The 19,779-nt window shown below is 43.9% G+C and overlaps 1 protein-coding gene across 13 annotated transcripts in view; it reads right to left on the reverse strand.

The window, feature by feature from the left end:
* NEDD4L (NEDD4 like E3 ubiquitin protein ligase) overlaps positions 1–19,779 on the reverse strand; it is a 368,499-nt gene that overhangs the window by 301,010 nt on the left and 47,710 nt on the right. Inside the window, exon 1 of one of the 13 annotated variants that reach the window (XM_063639330.1) lies at positions 19,711–19,734. The exons of 10 other annotated variants lie outside the window; for them this stretch is intronic. The gene's annotated coding sequence lies outside the window, so the exon portion shown is untranslated. Of the gene's footprint in view, positions 1–7,065; positions 7,089–8,952; positions 8,971–19,710; positions 19,735–19,779 lie in introns of those variants that run through there. 2 more of the 13 variants (XM_055297885.2, XM_063639355.1) reach the window with 2 other exon arrangements.

Genomic DNA, 19,779 nt, shown 5'->3' on the forward strand with positions numbered 1-19,779 from the left:
GCGACAGTGAGACTCTGTCTCAACAAAAGGAACACACAAAAAAATTAACATCATAATGATGGTTGCACAACGTTGAATATAATAAAAGTAATTGAATTATACACTGTAAATGGGTGAATTATAAGGTATGTGAATTATATCTCAATAAAGCTGCTTTTTTAAGAAAGCGTGTGTGTTTCTGACATTTAATTCATTAAAAAATACCTTGGACAAAAGGATAATGGTAACGGCAGAAATGCTTTCGGTCCTAGCTATATTTGTCTGCCTGTGCACAAAGGCACACACATGCACAAGCATATACTGAAAAAGAGTAAGTTCAAAGCTGATTTGTAGCTAAGGAAAAGAAAATGAGCAAGGTTTGGTCTCTTACACAAAAACTTGAGTCAGGAGGAGCTAGGTTAGGCTAGAAAACCACCAGCAAAATCCCCATGTCATCTTCAAGAGCCTAAAACAAAGGCTTCTCTCTCGGGGCAGGTCCGTCACGGGTGGAGGTGGCACAGCGCTCCCTCAGGGACCGAGGTCCACAGTACAGCTACCTTCTGGGACATGCCAAGCACCACAGCTGAGATAATGAGGGCCAGAGAGTCTTGCCCTGGCTTGAAATGCTTAGCTCAAGAGCCACACGACTCTCATCAGCTCACTGCCTAATTAGTCACAGGTGGTCACATGATGACCTGGGCTCAATGGAGCAGGCAGCATCCCACCGTCTATTCTGGAGATTAAAGATCCAAACCTGTGTGACCGATCTTAATGACTACCCTAGATACCAAATTGCAAGCTCTATTCTTCAGGGTCAAGTCTTTAAAGATGAGCTGGCATTCTCCATCCTTCCATCCCATGTGGATTGACTCCCATGGCTGGCCAGCTACCTTTGGGAAAGAGGACAGTACTCAGCCTGCCCATGCCCTCAGCCTCCATATGAAAGGCTATTTATCCACTTGGACACCCAGGCTAGAAACCCAGTCATGCCCACCGCAGACACACCCATCTTGATGCGAACTATCTCAAAGCTCTGCAATCTGTCCTCCTGGGCTGCTGCAGGGCAGCCCAAGTTCAGAACCTCAGTCTCAGCAGAATCATCACAAAATCTTTCTAAAACTTCCCCCCTCAACAACCCTGCCTTCCACTCTGCCTCCTTTCCAAATCAGCCTCCAAGCTGCTGTCACTTTGGTCTTCCTAAAACTGTAAATATCATCAAATCGCTTCCCTGCTTAAAAATCTCCTAGTCAGCCGGGTGTGGTGGCTCATGCCTTATAATCCTAGCACTTTGGGAGGCCAAGGTGGGCAGATCACGAGGTCAGGAGTTAGAGACCAGCCTGGCCAACATGGTGAAACCCCGTCTCTACTAAAAATACAAAATTAGCCAGGTGTGGTGGCGATCACCTGTAATCCCAGCTACTTGGGAGGCTGAGGCAGGAAGGTTGCTTGTACCCGGGAGGCAGAGGCTGCAGTGAGCCGAGATCGTGCCACTGCACTCCAGCCTGGGTGATGGAGTGAGACTCCATCTCAAAAAAAAAAAAAAAAAAAAAAAAAAAAAAAAATCTCCTAGTGGTTCCCAAGGCCTGCGTGATCTGTCCCCTTTTTACAAATCTAGTCCTCCACTTACCACCCCCACAACAAATGGATTCCTGAGCTGCTATTTTCCAACCATGCCATGCGGCCTCTCCCATCCCTCTAGACTTCTGCACATGCTGTTACCATTGCCTGAAATAACTTTTCCACTCTTCTCTGGGTGACTAATTCAAATGTTAATGCAAGTGCCTGCTCCCATCTTGTGGCACAAATCTGGAAACAGTGAAACTCTTCTGCGGGCATAAATCCAAAAGTAGCCCTCTTCAATACCTGCATGACAACCTGAACACACCTGAATGGCAGCACTTATCACGCCCTCCTGGGCTTCCCGCCTGCCTGGAAGCTCAGTGAGGGCAGGGGCCTTGCCTTATTCTAATTTGGAGCACCTAACCACGGCTGGTTCTCAGACTTCAATTGTTGAATGCGTGAAAGAATTGATCCAAATTTTCTTGCTACATATTGTTTTCTATTAAAGAAAAATATTTTAAGAAGTCCCTTAATTTGCCTCCACTTTTAACTACCCACTTTCAACTTTTAACTATCCACTTTCAACTTTCTACCTTCTTGCATAGCATTATCACAAGTGCCTATCATGGGAAAGACACAATGCTGGACAGAACCTCCACATCCATTACTGCATGCAGCAACCCTATGTGATGTGTACAGTTATCCACTTTTCACAGGTGATAAGATGGAAGCTCTGCCTATTTATGTCATATGGTATATCTGACAAAGCTATTAAGTGACAGAGCCAGGATTTAAACCCAGATAGCCTTAAGTCAAAATCCAGTCTCTATTATACCAAAATTTGCTAATTAAAATAATAACAGTAGGCTGGGCATGGTGGCTCATGCCTGTAATCGCAACACTTTGGGGGGCCGAGGTGGGTGGATCACCTGAGCTCAGGAGTTTGAGACCAGCCTGGCCAACATGGTGAAACCCCGTCTCTACTAAAAATACAAAAATTAGCTGGGCGTGGTGGCGGATGCCTATAATCCCAGCTACTCGGGAGGCTGAGACACGAGAATCGCTTGAACCCAGGAGGCGGAGGTTGCAGTGAGCTGAGATTGCACCACTGCACTCCAGCCTGGGTGACACAGTGAAACTTGTCTCAAAAAATAAAAATAAAAATGAAATAAAATAATAATAGTATAAAATTAAGGTATACTTAAGAAGTTTAATTTCAAAATATTTTCATGATGTTCCTCTACAAACATAGATTAAAACAATTTTGGAGTTAAAAACTATTTTTAGGAATCTGAGACCTGAATGATCTCTCCCCTGATAAGAACTGTACTGTGATTTCATGCCTAGTACATGAGGCACCCCATAGCTTTTAGTTCAATAAATGACTCAAATGCCTATCAAAATAACAAATTAACTTCTCAGGCTAACGTTTATCATGCAGTCAGTATCTCTTCACTCAAGATCTAACTAAATCAATGTGCATCCCACAATGGGTCTGCGGATCCCAGATCTCCGTATTCTGAGGATCCTCCTCTCACCGCACAAAAAGTCCTTTCCAGCAGGGTGCAGTGGCTCATGCCTGTAATCCCAGTACTTTGGGAGGCTAAGGCAGGAGGATTGCTTGAGCCCAGGAGTTCACGACCAGCAGAGGCAAGATGGCAAAACCCCATCTTTACTAAAAATACAAGAAAAATTAGCTGGGCATAGTGGCATGCGTACCTGTAGTCCCAATTACCTGGGAGGCTGGAGTGCGAGGATCATCTGAGCCTGGGAGATTAAGGCTGCAGAGGAGGAAAAAAGTCCTTTCCTTTTTGTCCATGACTGACTCTGTTGAAAGACTTTTTTTTTTTTTTTTTTTTCTGGAGACAGGGTCTTGCTTTGTTGTCCAGCTTGGGGTGCAGAGGCACAGATCTTTGTTCACTGCAGCCTTGACCTCCCAGGCTCCAGTGATCCTCCCACCTCAGCCTCCAGAGGAGCTGGGCCTGCAGGCATAAGCCACCACTTCTGGCTGATATTTTGTAATTTTTGTAGAGACAGGGTTTCGCCACGTTACCCAGACTGGTCTCAAACTCCTGGCCTCAAGTGATCTGCCAGCCTCGGCCTCCAAAAGTGCTGGGATTACAGGAATGAGCCACCTCACCTGGCCTGAAAATCATTTTCAAAAATCACCCAGACCGAGCACCTGCTCCATCAGTTCTAGTCCTTCCAAATTCTGGCTTCATTCCAGTCCTTAGTATCTGTGTATTCAATCCCTGTGTTTGATTACTAATCATTTACTGGTATTGGCTGAATTGTGTCCTCTCACCTCCAAAATTCATACATTGAAATCCTAATCCCCAGTACCTCGGAGTGCGACTGTATAAGGAGTCAGGGTTTTTAAAGGAGTAAATAAGTTTAGATGAGGTCAGGAGGGTGGGCCTAATCCAATATGGCTGTGTCCATATAAAAAGGGAATTTGGACACAGTCACACACAGAAGGAGGACCACGTGAACAAGCAAGAAAGTGACCAACTGTAAGCCAAGGAGGGAGGCCTCAGAAGAACCCACGCCTGTCAACACTTTGATCTTCGACTTCCAACATCCAAGATTATATTTAAAAAATAAATAAATGTCTGTGGTTTTGGCCACCCCATCTGCAGTTGTTGTAGCAGCCCTAGCCGACTACCCCACTTCCTCATCATTCTCCTGCTGTGTCAAGAAGCAAAGCAGGTGAATGTTTCAGGGGACAGGTTCAGATCCTGGCTCAAGTCCTTTCTAGCACTGTGACTTTGGGCGAGCGGTTGAGTCTGTCATGCAAAATAGGTATGACAATTGCCCGTTCTGCATGATTGCTTTGAGGATTAAATGTGACCAAAAATGTTATTGCACTGTATTTCTGTAACAGTTTTTTTCATCATCTGCCAGGCACTGTTCTTAGCACTCTGCATACTTTAAATCATGTAATCTTCATAACAACCCTATGAGAAGGGTCCTTCACTAGCCCCTTTAACAGATGACAAGACAAGCGCCAGGAGGCAAGTGGCTTGCCCAAAGTCACATCTGAGAAGTATGGGAACCGGCCCCCCTCACCAGGCAGCCTTCTGACCACTGCAGGGTCTCCCTTAAACCCACAGTGCCTAGCACTCGGGAGACTCTCAACAAGGGGGAGCCTGTAAGCTCCCCAGGAGCTGCAGCTTTTGGCTTTTTTGGTACCTTCCCACAGAGCAGTAGGTTCAAACTTATCTTAAATACCTACAGATAAGAAAGCTTCTACTAGGGTTAAAAAGCCTGAGCTGGAGTTGAAGGGGCAATACTTAAGAGTAGGTACAAACCAACTTCCACAACCCAAAGTGAATGCCATCCACAGTTCTGGACACAGGCTTCCAGCCTGACAGTTGATCTGGGCAGTGTCCCAGGATCCTGGGCAGCACGGATGTCCCCACACAGGGCTCGTGCCTAGCTAGGGACCATCTGCTACCCAGATGGGGCCTCAGGTGAAAGAACGGCTGCTCCTCTCACTCTCCACATCAACAGGCTGCCCAAGAATGATCTTTCTACAGGGCCAAATGGCCATTTCGGAGCTGCGAGCTGATGCAGTAATCATTTAGCTGCTGGGTAACCTAAGGTTTCTTTTTTCAAAACAATTTGTGGAATCTCATTATGCTGAAGCCTGGCCCCTGGAAACAGCAAAAATATGCTTTACCAGATAATTCAGTCGCCATCACAGACTATGACCCCCACCCAGTGATCTTCTGCGGGCTGGCTTTCGTATTCTTTCCTTCCAAAAAGTACCACTGAAAAATGCAAGCAATACTGATGGAGAAAATCTGGAGTAAAACTAAGATGTAGTCAGAGGGCTTGAACCATCATGTGTGGAGTTGGCTTCACAACAACACGTTGACTCGTGATATCAGACCATGAGCCATACCATCTATTTTTCTTAATCATTTTCACAATATAAATAAGAGATGGGAATGAAAAATAAACACACAGCTCAGACAAAAAAGCAGCTTTGGTCAGAAAACATTACCAATGATCCTAAGCAAAAATAAACAGATTCCCATAGTCATTTAGAAGATTTAGATTAAAATCTTAATGTTGTAATAATTAGGTTCATTAACAAGTATTTATTAAGCTGTTGCTAGGCACTGCCAGGCACAGGAGCCTCGAGAATAACTAAGGCACACTCCCCTACCCTCTCAAGTCTCTGGTGGTGAGGGGAATACACTAACCCAACTGCCACTCAAGCACGGCCTGTGTCAAAATGCAGGGAGAACAGGGAGATACGGATTGAATCCTCGAAAGCATCCGAAGAGCTCAAGTGAAACAGCATCGTCACAGCCCACTATGCATTTCTGGGCTTCAAGCATCGTACCTTCAGTCCTAGCGCTCTCCATGCTGACAGATTTCCCGAAACTAGGACATGTCCAGACCACTGGTTCTTCCAGCTACTGGCCACACGGCTGCTAGCCAATCCCACAAGCTGCTCTGAAATTTACCATACCTTATAAGTTACAGGCTTCCCCTGGTCCCTAATACCTGCTGACTTTACCTTCCCTCTTCCCTAGAAGTAGCTGAGGTTCTACCAACTTCACCACTAATATCCCACCTCTAACTTCCTCTGCACACCTTTTTCTACTGTAGAAGACACATCTCAGAATCCTCCCTGCAGCAATGTGCTGTAATGGGTATGGGATGTGTTTGAGGGGTGGAGGGGTCGGTGGGGGGTGGGGGGTGTAGTGAAATATATGTGCACAGGCAGTACTCAGTATGAAACCATAAAAATGTCCGTAGAAGCTGAAACTGTGCAAAACAATGTTAGTGATGAAAGGGAAAAAATGTAATTGTTCTGTGATTTCTTAAAAATTTTGTCAAAGCATTAAAAATTCTATTACTGTCAGTTATAAATGTACAAGGAAGTGAAAAATAGTGAAATATTCAGCACATTGCCATTTAAAACCCTGGAAACAAAAAACTTATCAAGAAATGTTTAAAAGTGCTTATGTTTTTGTCACATAACTTATACAAGCGAAGCATCTTTTCTATGACTTGGTGAAATGTCATATTTTTAAAATCGAGGTGAAATTCATATAACCATTTAAACAATCAAGCGCATTTAGTACATTCACAATGTCATAAATGTCATACAACCACCACATCTACGTGGCTGCAAAACATTTTCTGTTGCCCCAGAAGGAATCTCCACATCCATTAAGCAGTTGTTCCTCATTTCCCTACCGCACCCCAGCCCCGATCTTAGAAATAAGCTTGCTGTGATCTTAGAAACCAAACCACAAATCTGTGTTCTTTCTCTACGGATTTACCAAGATAGTTTACATAAATAGAACCTTATAATATGTGACCTTTGTATCTGGCTTCTTTCACTTAGCATGGTATCTTTGAGGTTCATCCACATTGTAGCAGGTAGTACTTCGTCCCTTTTTAAATCAATATTCCAGTGCGTGGATATACCACAATCTATTTTTTAATCTATTCATCCATTTGTTAATCTATTCACCCACTGATGGATAACTGGGCTGTTCCTACCTTTCCACTACTGTGAACAGTGCTGCTAGGAGCCGTAAGTTTGAATAAGCATACATTTCATCCTTTGCATTTTCTATGCCAGGAAATGGTTCTGAGAAATCCTTTAATGTGAAGTTTGTTTGTTTTGCCAAGGTCATGTCCTCTAAGACAGTTTTATTCTTTTCTTCACAACCACTTTCCTTGTTTATGTGGGTAAACCTGCATTCTCCTCCTCGGGCTGCGCAGGCAGTCTCTCCAACAGCTGTACTGCCAATATTCCCACAGTCAGCTATTTCTTCTATAATTCCATGTAGGTTTTGGTTTCACTTCTAGCATTATCACTTTCAGCTTCTTTGTTGCACTTTTATCTTTGTTCACCAATTCTCTCTCGATTTTTGATACTTCTGTAAAATGTCACACTGGTTTATCCCCAATAGCCAAGAAGGCCACAGAACTACACATTCTGCTGTCTGTGCATGAACTAAGGAACATGTGCACTGACCAATCACCCATGGGCTTTGAAAGAAGTGCTGTGATTGGCCACGGATTCTGACATGCATCTGTTATTTACGTGATGAGTTGTATACTGAAGCACTAGCAGCAAGCTTGTGTACTTCATGCAGTTACTCAATTAACACAAGGGGATAACTGAGATTTGACTAGAGTTGTTGGGGAACTGGTATTATTTAAATCATGGTAACTGCAATTCATGCATATCAGAACTGTGCAAAGTCAGAACCATCTATATATGTGGATACATAACATATATAATTATATATTATATATTATATATAATAATATATCCACATATATAATATGTATATGTAATATATATATGTAATTTAAGCATTACTATATATAGCAAATAGTTTGAGGATAAAGAGCATTGCAACAAGTTAGTGGCACTACTGCTACACAGACAAATAGACAAAGGTCAGTCTGCTGTCCATTCTACTCAGTTCATTCTGGGAGTATCGACACTAAATGCTCACTGTGTCCATACACCGAGCCACTGTCATGATAAGCCAGCACAGATAATAAGCCAGCCGTGATCTTAGAAACCAAATCACAAGCTGGTTTTGAGCATGCAAACAAAGCTGAGCTGCCTGAAAATAGCAACTGTCACAGGATCAAACTTTCAAGATTACAATTTTACAGTACATATTTTATTTATTTTATATTATATACAGTTGTCCCTCAGTATTGATGGCGGAGTAGTTCCAGGACTCCTCAGGATACTAAAATTCACAGATCCTCAAGTCTGTGATATAAAATGGTATAAGATTTGCATATAACCTACACACACCCTCTCATATACTTTAAATCATCTCTAGATTACATATAATACCTAATACAACACAAGTGCTACATAGATATTACACTGCATTATTTGCATTACTTTTTGTTATATTGTTATTTTTCATTTTTCTAAATTTCTGAATATCTTCAATCTGCAGTTGGTTGAATCTGCAGAGGGAGAACCTGCAGATGGGGGTGGGGGTTAACTGTATTTTTAAAAGGAAGAAAATTTGATGTCAAAATTGGTTCTGTGAGTGGGCCCTGAGAGAGAATTCACTGAAAGAAAAGTGGTATTATACTTATTGCACAGAATTTTTGCCACGTATTTCCAGAGTCAATTTTGTTCACTTTCTGATTCTGATTATGTCTTCAATAGGTGGGGTTACAGCACAACAAGTTTCAGGAAAGTGAGCCGTTATAGTAGTTAGAAGTTGATTTTTAATCAGTCTTCCTAGGCCCTGTGTCTCTGGAGACATGTGAGCCACAGCTCACCAAGCAGTCACCACCCCCCACCCCTCTGTATCATTACTGCCTCTCACACAATGGAAACGTATTCAAATGCAGGCAGTCATGGAGGGGGAAGAAGATGAGAAGAAAGGAAATACATACCCGACCTTAATTCAAAATGATTTATCAGAGCTTAAAAAACATCTAGGGAAAGAAAAACAGAGAAAAAAAAAGATAAAATTAGGCTAGGAGTTAAGTGGATGTAGAAAAACCAACCAACCAAGGAAGACAACACATTGGCCCTTGCTGGTAAAGCTTCTTGGTAGCCACATCAACATTAGGGTCTTAATAAACGGGTTGTGAACCATTTGCTTCTACACTAACTTAAAATAATACCCCCATTCATTTCATCATGAATAATTCACCCACTTTCCAAAAAGCACCCAACATGACACAATTAAACAAAAAAAAAGTTCTCCATCCTGGCTCATTATCTCTCTCGGTTTACAGTTGACATTTGCTATGAAGTAACTGACAAGGGCAGAACAACCATCCAAAGAGGTTTACAAATGCATCTGCCTTTGAATAAAAATGCATAGAACACGGAAAGCATTTCCATCTGGGAATACAGTTTTCTATTTCATGATGTCATTCTGTAATTTACTAATTGCAGGGTATGCAAAAATCTAATGTGCAAATGGAAGCTCGCAGGCCCAGCGCAATGAGCAACAGTCACTTGCTACTCAAATGACACTCGACACGGACAGAACCGAGAAATACTTATTGGAAACCTCAGCCCTCATTACCCAAAACAAAGAACAGGCTCTTTCCATGACCAGGCACTCCAGACACCAAATGCAAATTAAACCAACAGAACAAAAACTGTATTCAGAAGGCGCAGATTGCAAAAGCCTTGTTCTGAGTTCAGCCATTCACAGACCCTGAGGAGGACATCGCCCTCAGAGAAACACAGCTGGGCCATGCTGAATATGCCAGGAGTGATGCTCCTTTTAAGCCCAGAGATGTACGATTCCACTTATCTAAGTCTTTCTACTTAGTAGTTTTCCTTCTCCTGGTTGGCTGTATCAGTTGAATACTGAAATTTCATCTGAAAGAAAAAGACATCCATCCCCTGCTGACATTTTTTGAGCCACTGCTAAACTTCCATAACCCATAATCAAGTTATTTCTTTTTCATCCAGGCACGGTGGCTCACGCCTATAATCCCAGCACTTTGGGAGGCAAAGGAGGGAGGATCCTTTGAGCTCAGGACTTTGAGACCAGCCTGGGCAACACAGCGAGACCTCATCTCTACAAAAAATACAAAAATTAGCCAGACATGGTGGTGTGTGTCTGTCGTCCCAGCTACTTGGGAGGCCAAGGCCAGAGGGTCACTTGAGCAAGGAGGTCAAGGCTGCAGTGAGCCATATTCACGCCACTGCACTCCAGCCTGGATGGCAGAACAAGACCCTGTCTCAAAAAAAAAATTTTTTTTTAATTAAAAATAAAAACATTCTTTCTTTTCTGCCCCCTAAAAGGAGCCTCCCACTCCAATATCCATTTCCATTAAGGCCTACATCAGCTAAGTAGGTAGGAGGAAGATGTTTCCTCAGGTTTTGCAGGTTTGTTTTTTTTTTTGTTTGTTTTTTTTTTTTTTTTTTGAGACGGAGTCTCGCTCTGTCGCCCAGGCTGGAGAGCAGTGGCGCAATCTCGGCTCACTGCAAGCTCCGCCTCCCGGGTTCACGCCATTCTCCTGCCTCAGCCTCTCCGAGTAGCTGGGACTACAGGCGCCCGCCACACGCCTGGCTAATTTTTTGTATTTTTAGCAGAGACGGGGTTTCACCGTGGTCTCGATCTCCTGACCTCGTGATCCGCCCGCCTCGGCCTCCCAAAGTGCTGGGATTACAAGCGTGAGCCACCGCGCCCGGCCAGGTTTGTTTGTTTTTAAGGCCTTGCCCACTATGAGAGAGAGCCTGGTTTATGAAAAAGTCAAAATCTCTTGCTCAGAAGAGAGATCTGGAATGCTTTAGCCAAGCTGTGGCCCAGCCTCTGTTCTCAATGTAAGAAGGGTCCCCAAAGAGTATTTTAATCCTATTTGTGAAACTTGAGTTTAGGATAAGGTCTTCACGTTCAAAAGGCATACATAGACCAGGGGAAAGGAACTGTCCTCTGGATCTGTTTGCTAAAACAATTTATCACCTTGGGAAAGTCCCTTAACCACCAATTGTCTCTCTCAAGCAGGTGGCAGGTAAATTACACTGTCATTACTCTGGCCTCTAAGGGAACTGGCTTGAGAGCTACAGCCTAACATAAATCTCAACCTTCAGAGGTAATTTCAGAATCGGCCATGATGTTAAGGGGCCTTAATGACTGATAGCCCAAGGAAGTGGTCCTCCTCACCCTACCACAGACAGTGCTCCTCCCCACTCCAGACAAGGAAAACAGCACTCATTTCCCTGAGCCCACAGCAGCAGGCAGGTCCTGTGCTTCCTTTACCGAGCCCGAGGATGCATCATCCCAGCATGCTTCTGTCTTTGTTTTGTCTGCCAGGAAACTCAGAGCTGCCATTGGCTTCAGGAGTCCTTGAAATCGGTATTTTATCCCTTCTTTTCTGGTTCTATGATAATCACTTTCATTTTGGGGGGTCTGCACTTTGATTATTAGCTAGCTCAGATTATTCTATAAAGCAAGCAGAATATAAATAAAGCAAGAGAAGTAGAACATTACCTACTCTCTTATTTGGGGCTGGTTTTCCTTGAAGAGTTTTCCTATATTGTGTGTGTGCTACTAAAGGTCTGGGCACTAAAGCAGTCCCTGCCAGTCACTCAAACCAATCCTAAGACTCTAAAACAATGGGCCGTCTTACACCCCTTAGAGTCTACCTGAAATGCCTAGGTCAGATTTCCAACTCTTTCAATATACTCAAGAACCAATGCAGCAGACCTCCTGGTTTTAATGTGTATAGCACCCGCTGGTGTTGTGTTTAATGGATGCATTCAATTCCCATTAACACGTGATTGGCCTAAATGGTCATCAGATGAACTGAAATATCACTATCTCACTCTAACAGGAAATAGCACTAAAGGAAGAAAGCTGCCGGCTGGTACACAGCAGACATTCGACAAACGTGGGTCATGTGCATGAGAACCCAAACCTTACTATTTTCCCATTAAAAAATAGGTTAGTATTTATTACTAAGTAATGATAAATGCATTCAACAAACATTTGCCAAATGCCCATTATAAGCAAGGCACTGACCTAGATGCTATAAGGAAAATAAAGATGAATAAGACAATAGGCCTTGAGGAAGCCTGCTTATAAGGCACTGGGATTCGCTTGAGCCCAGGAGTTCAGGGTTGCAGTGAGCACCACTGCACTTCAGCCTGCGCAAGAGAAAAAACTTGTCTCCAAAAAAAAAAAAAAAAAAAAAAAAGGCACTGGGGTATAAGGAAGTCAAAATAACCAGAATCTGGACACAAACAGGTACAGATATTCAAAGATTATTACAATTTTCAAATATCTATAAATGAGCTCACTTAACTCTATCATTTCATGAGTCCCAGTGTGGGGCTAGAAAAAAGATAGTCATCACAACTATAATACAAGGTGGCAAGTAAAACTCATCGTGACAAGTAACATAATAATAGTGACCTGGTGCTCACTGAGAACATTTGCTTACCACATGGTTTAGCATTTACTCACGAAACCCTGTGAGATGGGTTGGGTATCACCATCCTTCTTTAACACGTTGGGAAACTAGTGCTCAGAGACGTCAGCAATTTGATACATTTTCAAACCTAGTAAGTACAGAGTGATGACTGTGAGCCACCCCTGTCTTCTCACCCTAGTATCCCTCTGTGCCTCTTAGGGAATCTAGAACAAGAGACCAATTCCTTTTGGGGGGCTCCAGAAATAATTCCAGAAAGTGTGAGAGTTTGGGTCTACAAGATATGAGGAAATGACAATGATGATGGCAGCAGCTAGCATCTGTACAGCTCAATAACACCATGAAATAGGTACTGCCACTATTACTACCATACAGATGAGGAAACTGAGGCATAGAGAGGTCACACAGCTGGAAGGTGGCCAAGCAAGGATTCAAACCCAGGCAGGTGGCCTCGAGAATTCACACCCCTAACCACTCAGGACAATGCCACTGTATCATGGCGCTCCAGGATCAAAGGCCCGGAGGCTGAGAGTGCTTAGAAACTGATAGAAAAAAAGTGAAGGCAGGAACAGACGGGCCTTATTACCCATCATAGGCCTGGGAGTCTGAACCTCATCAGGCAATGTGGGGCCTGAAGAAGGTGACCAAAGGGACTTCTTGCAGGGGTACCTCCCACACCTGCAGGCTGGGCAACAGGCTCTGTCCCTCCCAACAAAGGAGAGGGATTCCCCTCTCAGTTCTCCAAGTCTCCTCTGCTCAGCCGACCTTAGGCATGAACTCTCCCCTTTCCCATGGCTCTGCATTCTGCCACTTGTCAGATTCTTCACCACTATTCTAACAGTTATCTGGATAAAAGTAAGCAGGGAAAGCCATTCTCTGCAACTATACTTTTGGTTTTTGTTGTTGTTGCTATTTTGAGACAGAATCTCACTGTCGCTCAGGCTGGAGTGCAATGGCGTGATCACGGCTCAGTGTAGCCTTGACCTCCCAGGCTCAAGTGATCCTCCCACCTCCGCTTCCCAAGTTGCTGGGACTATAGGTGCACTACCACGTCCAGCTAATTTTTTATTTTTTGTAGAGATGGGGTCTAGCTATGTTGTCCAGGCTGGTCTTGAACTCCTGGGTTCAAGCGATTCTCCAGCCTCAGTCTCCCAAAGTGCTGGGATTATAAGCATGAGACACCATACCTGGTCAACTACAGTTTTTTAATACTTCTCACTGTTTCCTTTAAGTCCCCTCCAGCATGCAACTACACCAGGCTGGCATCTGAAACCATTTACCTCTTCCCACTCCATCTGTATATCTGATTCCAGTGTGTGTCTATTCAGAAGTTAAGGGCCTTGGGCTCAATTAACTTTAAACTTTAGATAAGGCATGATATACTCACTGACTCACTCCAGATAAAGGGCCAAGGATTCCTGCCTTAGTGCTATAATTAGTTGAGAATGCAACGTGGGGGCTCTGATCCTCTGTTTCTGATGTCCTTCACTCATGAAAAGTAGAACGCGTTGCTTGGTGCTGTATCACTTCAACTAAACATGTGTCTGTTTTAGGTTCTCTGTTTACTTGTCCCGGGGATGGAATGCTTCTCCCACTTGGAATGGCCCTTGCAGCCTGCTGGCCAACTGCGAACTATGGCCCGGGCAAAAATTCAGAGGCAAACACTCGAATGCTCTCTCCATGTTCTTAACAGCACTTGGCATGGAGCTGGCACTATTATTCTGAACAGTCATTTACAATGGTCTCATTTCCTCCCCATCAGAATGAAAAGCCACAGAGCTGGAGGGCTGTGTCATAAGTCTTGGGAACAAAACAATCTTCATGCATTCACTTTTTTCTTCTTTTTGTAATTTAAGGAAGAATTCCAAATGGTTTGCCTCTTGCAATGCCACAGTTTGATGTGAAATTGTATGAAGCACTGACTTTAATGCTTTGAAGATCAGAACCTTAACTGGCTAATGCAAAATAGATAGAGTATAAATAGAAAGCCCTAAGTTCTAACTGCCACCTGCCATTCTTCAACATGGCATTTTAGCACAATGATAAAGATTCTGCAAGGCTGAAAAGATTTCACATTCCAACACACCGCATTCTGTGATTTATGGGCCTTCAGGGCAGATGGAACTGTGTTTTTCCAATGTAAGGGAAAAATTCATTACAGCAAATAAGCATGGAGTTGGTTTCTGAACTTACTGATGTTCTTTTTTTAAAACAAAACTCATAAAATAAAATACAAAATCACACTAAGGCCAGGTGGAGTGGCTCATGCCTGTAATCCCAGCACTTTGGGAGGCTGAGGTGGGTGGATCATCTAAGGTCAAGAGTTTAAGATCAGCCTGGCCAACGTGGCGAAACCCCATCTCTACTAAAAATACAAAAATTAGCCAGGCATTGTGGTGCATGCCTGTAATCCCAGCTACTCAGGAGGCTGAGGCAGGAGAATCACTTGAATCTGGGAGGTGGAGGTTGCAAAGAGCCAAGATTGCACCACTGCGCTCCAGCCTGGGTGACAGAGCAAGACTCTGTCTATAAAATAAAATAAAATAATCACACTAAGGCCAGGAGGATTCGTTTTAGATAAAGATGACCACAGAATGCCTTTTATCAAACTACCCTGAAAATGCAATTGATTCAATATTCAAAAATAGTTTTCCCAAATTTTTAGAAACAGCTATTGGTTACAAAGTACCCTGTACAGAAGAAAATAATAAAGGAAAAGAGCCACACACTAACGTTAGGTTCTACCAAGGAGTTCATGAGGAAAAGCATGCTCATCCTAATGGAAGGCGCCTTTCCATGTAAACATTTGGCATTCCCAAAACCTAAGTCCTAAAACTCTAAATCAGGGGTATCCAGCCTTTTGGCTTCCCTGGGCCACATTGGAAGAAGAAGAATTGTCTTGGGCCACACACAAAATACACTAACACCAATGATAGCTGATGAGTTAAAAAAAAAAAAAAAATCACACAAAAGGCTCATAATATTTTAAGAACGCTTACAAATTTGTGTTGGGCCACATTCAAGGCCATCCTGGGCTGCATGTGACCTGCTTGTGGTTGCAAAAGCTTGCTCTAGATCATGGAAGTCAAAGCTTTCTGGCAGAAATTTAAGTATATAGGCACACCTTTTATTAATGCTCAAATAAAAATATTGGAAAATGTTCATGAAAAGAACTAGAAGAAACTATGGAAATGATTACAGGGCTGGCAGAGATGTTTCTACCTGGTGAGATTTCAAGCTCCACAGTGTCGATCGATGCCCACAACCCCGATGGGCGAGGATTCCATGGGACCCAGCAACGTGGCCACAGCTTCTCTCTATGCCCCGCCCCTCTGCCCTTTGGCCCTGACTGAGCCCTGCAAGGCCCCTCTGCATTCCAGTCTCACCCGCCTGTCCAGGCCTCAGTGCGTCTCTCACTGCCTCTCTCTGTTGCAGACAGATCCAATTATTCCCCATGCGATGGGAGCAACAACTTTAAGAAGCAGCTTTTGCCGCTCCCTCTGCCCGAACTGGCTTCTCCCCATCTGTTCACCCCGGGAATTCTTCAGGCTCAGCCATCATCCATTTCATTTGCACCTTCCCAGAGCGAGCACCTGGCACCCATACCCTCAGTAAGAATCTGCTGAATAAATGTCCCCCCTCTTTTCCTGCCTCCATGGCCCTGGGTGCAAAGCACAGTATGTAGCTCAATAAATACTACTGGACAAGCAGCCCAGGCAGGAGCAGAAGAACCCAGATGAGTGACATCAGAGTGAGTTGGGAGTAGAAGGAAAGAACATAGGAATAAAACAATGAGAACCTCTTAACAACATCTTGTGAAACATCTAGAAAAGCACCAAAGTCTAAGTGAATACACAATCAATAGGCATCCAAAATCTCAGACACATATCTAGATCCTCTAATGTGTCAGCAACTCAGCGGTGAGCAAAGGGCTAATGACATGGGGTGCTTGTTTTTAAACTCATAGGCCATGAACAGGGAAATCCCTTCTTTTTTTTTTTTTTAAAGTGCTCTTTCTAGAGGCATTCACGGCAATCAAGCTGTACAGCCTACCTATTTCTTAGCTGTAATTTGGAATCATCTGTCTTCTAGCCCATACCCTCAACTGCCGGGTCTGTAAGGCCCTCAAGGTGCAGCCACCTATGCAGTCAGGCTCCTCCATGCCATGCCTTGCAGTGGCACTCCCCTCAGCAAAATGATGTTGGGGCCATCTACACAGCAGGGGTGGAGTCCATGGAGAAGGGGAAGAGCTCTGAGGTGTAATTACAAATGAGCACAGTCCACGGGGCTGAACATGGGAGAATGGGGGTATTCCAGACACAGGGAATGGCCAGAGCACAGTCAGGCGAATGCCAGGTGAAATGGTTGCAGTCGTCCAGCCGGCCAGGGCGGCAAAAGGTAAGGGTGCAGGAGTGGCCGGGCGCAGTGGCTCACATGTGTCATCTCAACACTGTAAGAGGCTGAGGTGGGCAGATCGCTTGAGCCTGGGAGCTCGAGACCAGCCTGGGCAACATGGAGAAATCCCGTCTCTATAAAAAAAATACAAAAAATTAGCCAGGCGGGGTGGCATGTGCCTGTGGTCCCAGCTATCTGGGAGGCTGTGGCAAGAGGATCATACGAGCCCAGGAGGTCAAGCCTGCAATAAGCTATGATTGTGCCACCACACTCCAGCCTGGGCAACAGATTGAGACCCTATCTCAAAAAAAAAAGAAAAAAAATTTAAAAAAAAAGGGTGCAGGAGTCCCAGGAGGAGAAATCACAAAGGCAGGAAGGTGGCAGATGAGAAGGACTTTGCAAGCTGCACTAGGAAATTGGGCCGTTATTCTGCAGTTAGTGGAGAGTGACTTATGCCAATCCATGCTGTATCTGCCACCATCTGTGGCAGTATAATGAGGAAAGAAAGGAGTCAGGCTTCAGGAAAGCAGCCCACAGCCCTGCCTCAATCACTCTGGAAGCCCCTGGAGCTAGGACTGCATGTCCTGCTCCAGCATTCAGTGGCACATGCAGGAACTTTTCAAGAGTGGCTCCAGTTTTACAATGGACAGTATAATTCCTCCAAGTTTAACGTATTTTAGGTGTTCTATATCATTCTTCTGAAAAGTTCGATTTCCTTATTGTGTGGAATAAAGTATTTATGATGGTTGGAGAGTTGATGGGAATTCTCCTCCTCTGGCGTAAATTGTGCAATATTTGACCTCTGCATTCTATCGTCAGACAACACATGAGCACGTAGCAAATATAAGACTACCACCAACTGTATCGCAGTTCTTTCCGTGAGAAAGTTTCAAGTGAACTGCTCAGCATGAAACATGAATATGCGCACAGTAGTGAATTGAAGGTATTCAGCTTCAATTTGGGTGGGGTGGGAGATGTTTTATTTACCCCACCTAGAGACAACTCTAGTTCGCTACTCCTACTTTTCAAGAAAAACCTGTTAAACAGTATTCTCTGCTAGCCTAAGGGACAAATATAATTTTGAAATGTTATTACTAACCAACTATGACAGCTTGAGAGGTTGAATGAGAATGAGTGATTAGTACACTGTCTTGTGCATTTCTTACCAAACATCTATCATTCAAGATGCCTGTGAAATGAGTACTTCTTGAAAAACTCCTATGTGAAATGCACCATGCTAGATGTCAAAAAAAAATTTAAAAATCAGTATATTTAGCAAAATCCATGCTCCCAAAAGCTCACAATCTACAAAAAGAACCTATTCCATCACCATTTCACTGAAATGTCCTGTTGCCTAAGTGACACTCATATTATAAGCCCCTGGTCATTTACCTTAAAAAAGAATCTGTCCACATACTGCTGAAACATCAGTCAAGAGAGGGAATACCCTGTCTCTACTAAAAATACAAAAAAACTTAGCGAAGCGTGGTGGCAGGCGCCTGTAGTCCCAGCTACTCGGGAGGCTGAGGCAGGAGAATGGCGTGAACCTGGGAGGCGGAGCTTGCAGTGAGCCAAGATCGCGCCACTGCACTCCAGCCTGGGAGAGAGAGCGAGACTTCATCTCAAAAAAGAGGGAATACATGGAATTTTTTTTTTTTTTTTGGTACCAGGGAGAGAATTGTACCTTTTAATCTGTGAATCTTAAATTCCACATAAACTGAAATTTTGCTCATGTGCACTACATCTCAAGTGCTATTGCCTTCATGCTCTTACACGAACTCTTCTAGATCAGAACATTCTCTTCTGCTTGTCTTCTCCTCCATAAGAGCAGGTGCAGAGCTGTGCTGAGTGGCTTGCAGAACCAGTATGTGAATGGTGGTGATTCCTAGTCATCTCCATTCACTCTAAGCAGTTTATCAACATTCCTCATACAACTTTCATACCTCCCAAATCAGTCTCATCAGAAATGCCCTGCCTAGTGCTCCTTCCCCATCCGTTCGGCATCTGTGATCTCTGCTCTGCCCCTTGGATGCCCTGGACCTTGGCATACTGTGCCTGAGAACCGCTTCCACCCTCAATTCAAATGAGAGTTGCTGGGCAATCTTTCCCGCCTTCTACACACAATCCCCTACCCCAAATCCAAAATACACACATGGGGATCTGAACGCAGCATGCCATCACTCATCTTATATGTAAAAGGGGAAACAGAGCAAGCTGTTCAGCTGGTGCCTCTACACTTTTACTTCCTACGTTGCCAACTCCTCCAGCTAGCGCCCAGATGAAAGGACCTCCCCTCCGAAGGGAGGATGCTGCTGGCAAGTCACAGGGCCTGCCCTGACTTCTGCCCTGTCATCCCCTCTTTTACTCACATCTGTAACTTGGTTCTTCCAGGACTTATTTACCTGGCTTAGAGTTGACACAAAGCTACAAAGAAAACCTAATATGTGGAATAACAGAGTCACAAGTGCCAGAAATGACACTTAATGGCTGAATGTGACATCCCTCACAAAAGCAAGAGTGATGGCCAGTGGGGAAGCAACACAGTTCCCAGGGCATGTAGCGGCTCGAGTCTTCTAAAAGCATGAAATGAGTCCCCTGTGGTATCTGGTTGCCAAAGGAGCTTTTACGGTCTCAGGCAATGTGAATAATGCTATTACATGTGCATTTACATTAAGACAAACTCTCATGCCACAGTGCAGATCACAGCACAGCAGTTAAGAAAGCAGGTTCTAGAGGACTTCCACCTAAATGAAAACTCTGGCTCCTCCTTTTACTAGCTGTTAGAACATGGGCAAGCTATGAAACCTTTTTGAGAATCAAATGCCTCATCTGTAAGATGGGGATAAAGCAAATACTTACTTATGCTCTAGGCTGGAGTGAAAATGAAATAAGTCCTTGTAAAGCCCTGAGCAATGGTGCCAGGCACAC

Source organism: Symphalangus syndactylus, chromosome 1 (genome assembly GCF_028878055.3).
Source record: "Symphalangus syndactylus isolate Jambi chromosome 1, NHGRI_mSymSyn1-v2.1_pri, whole genome shotgun sequence".
Classification (NCBI taxonomy): Eukaryota; Metazoa; Chordata; class Mammalia; order Primates; family Hylobatidae; genus Symphalangus; species Symphalangus syndactylus.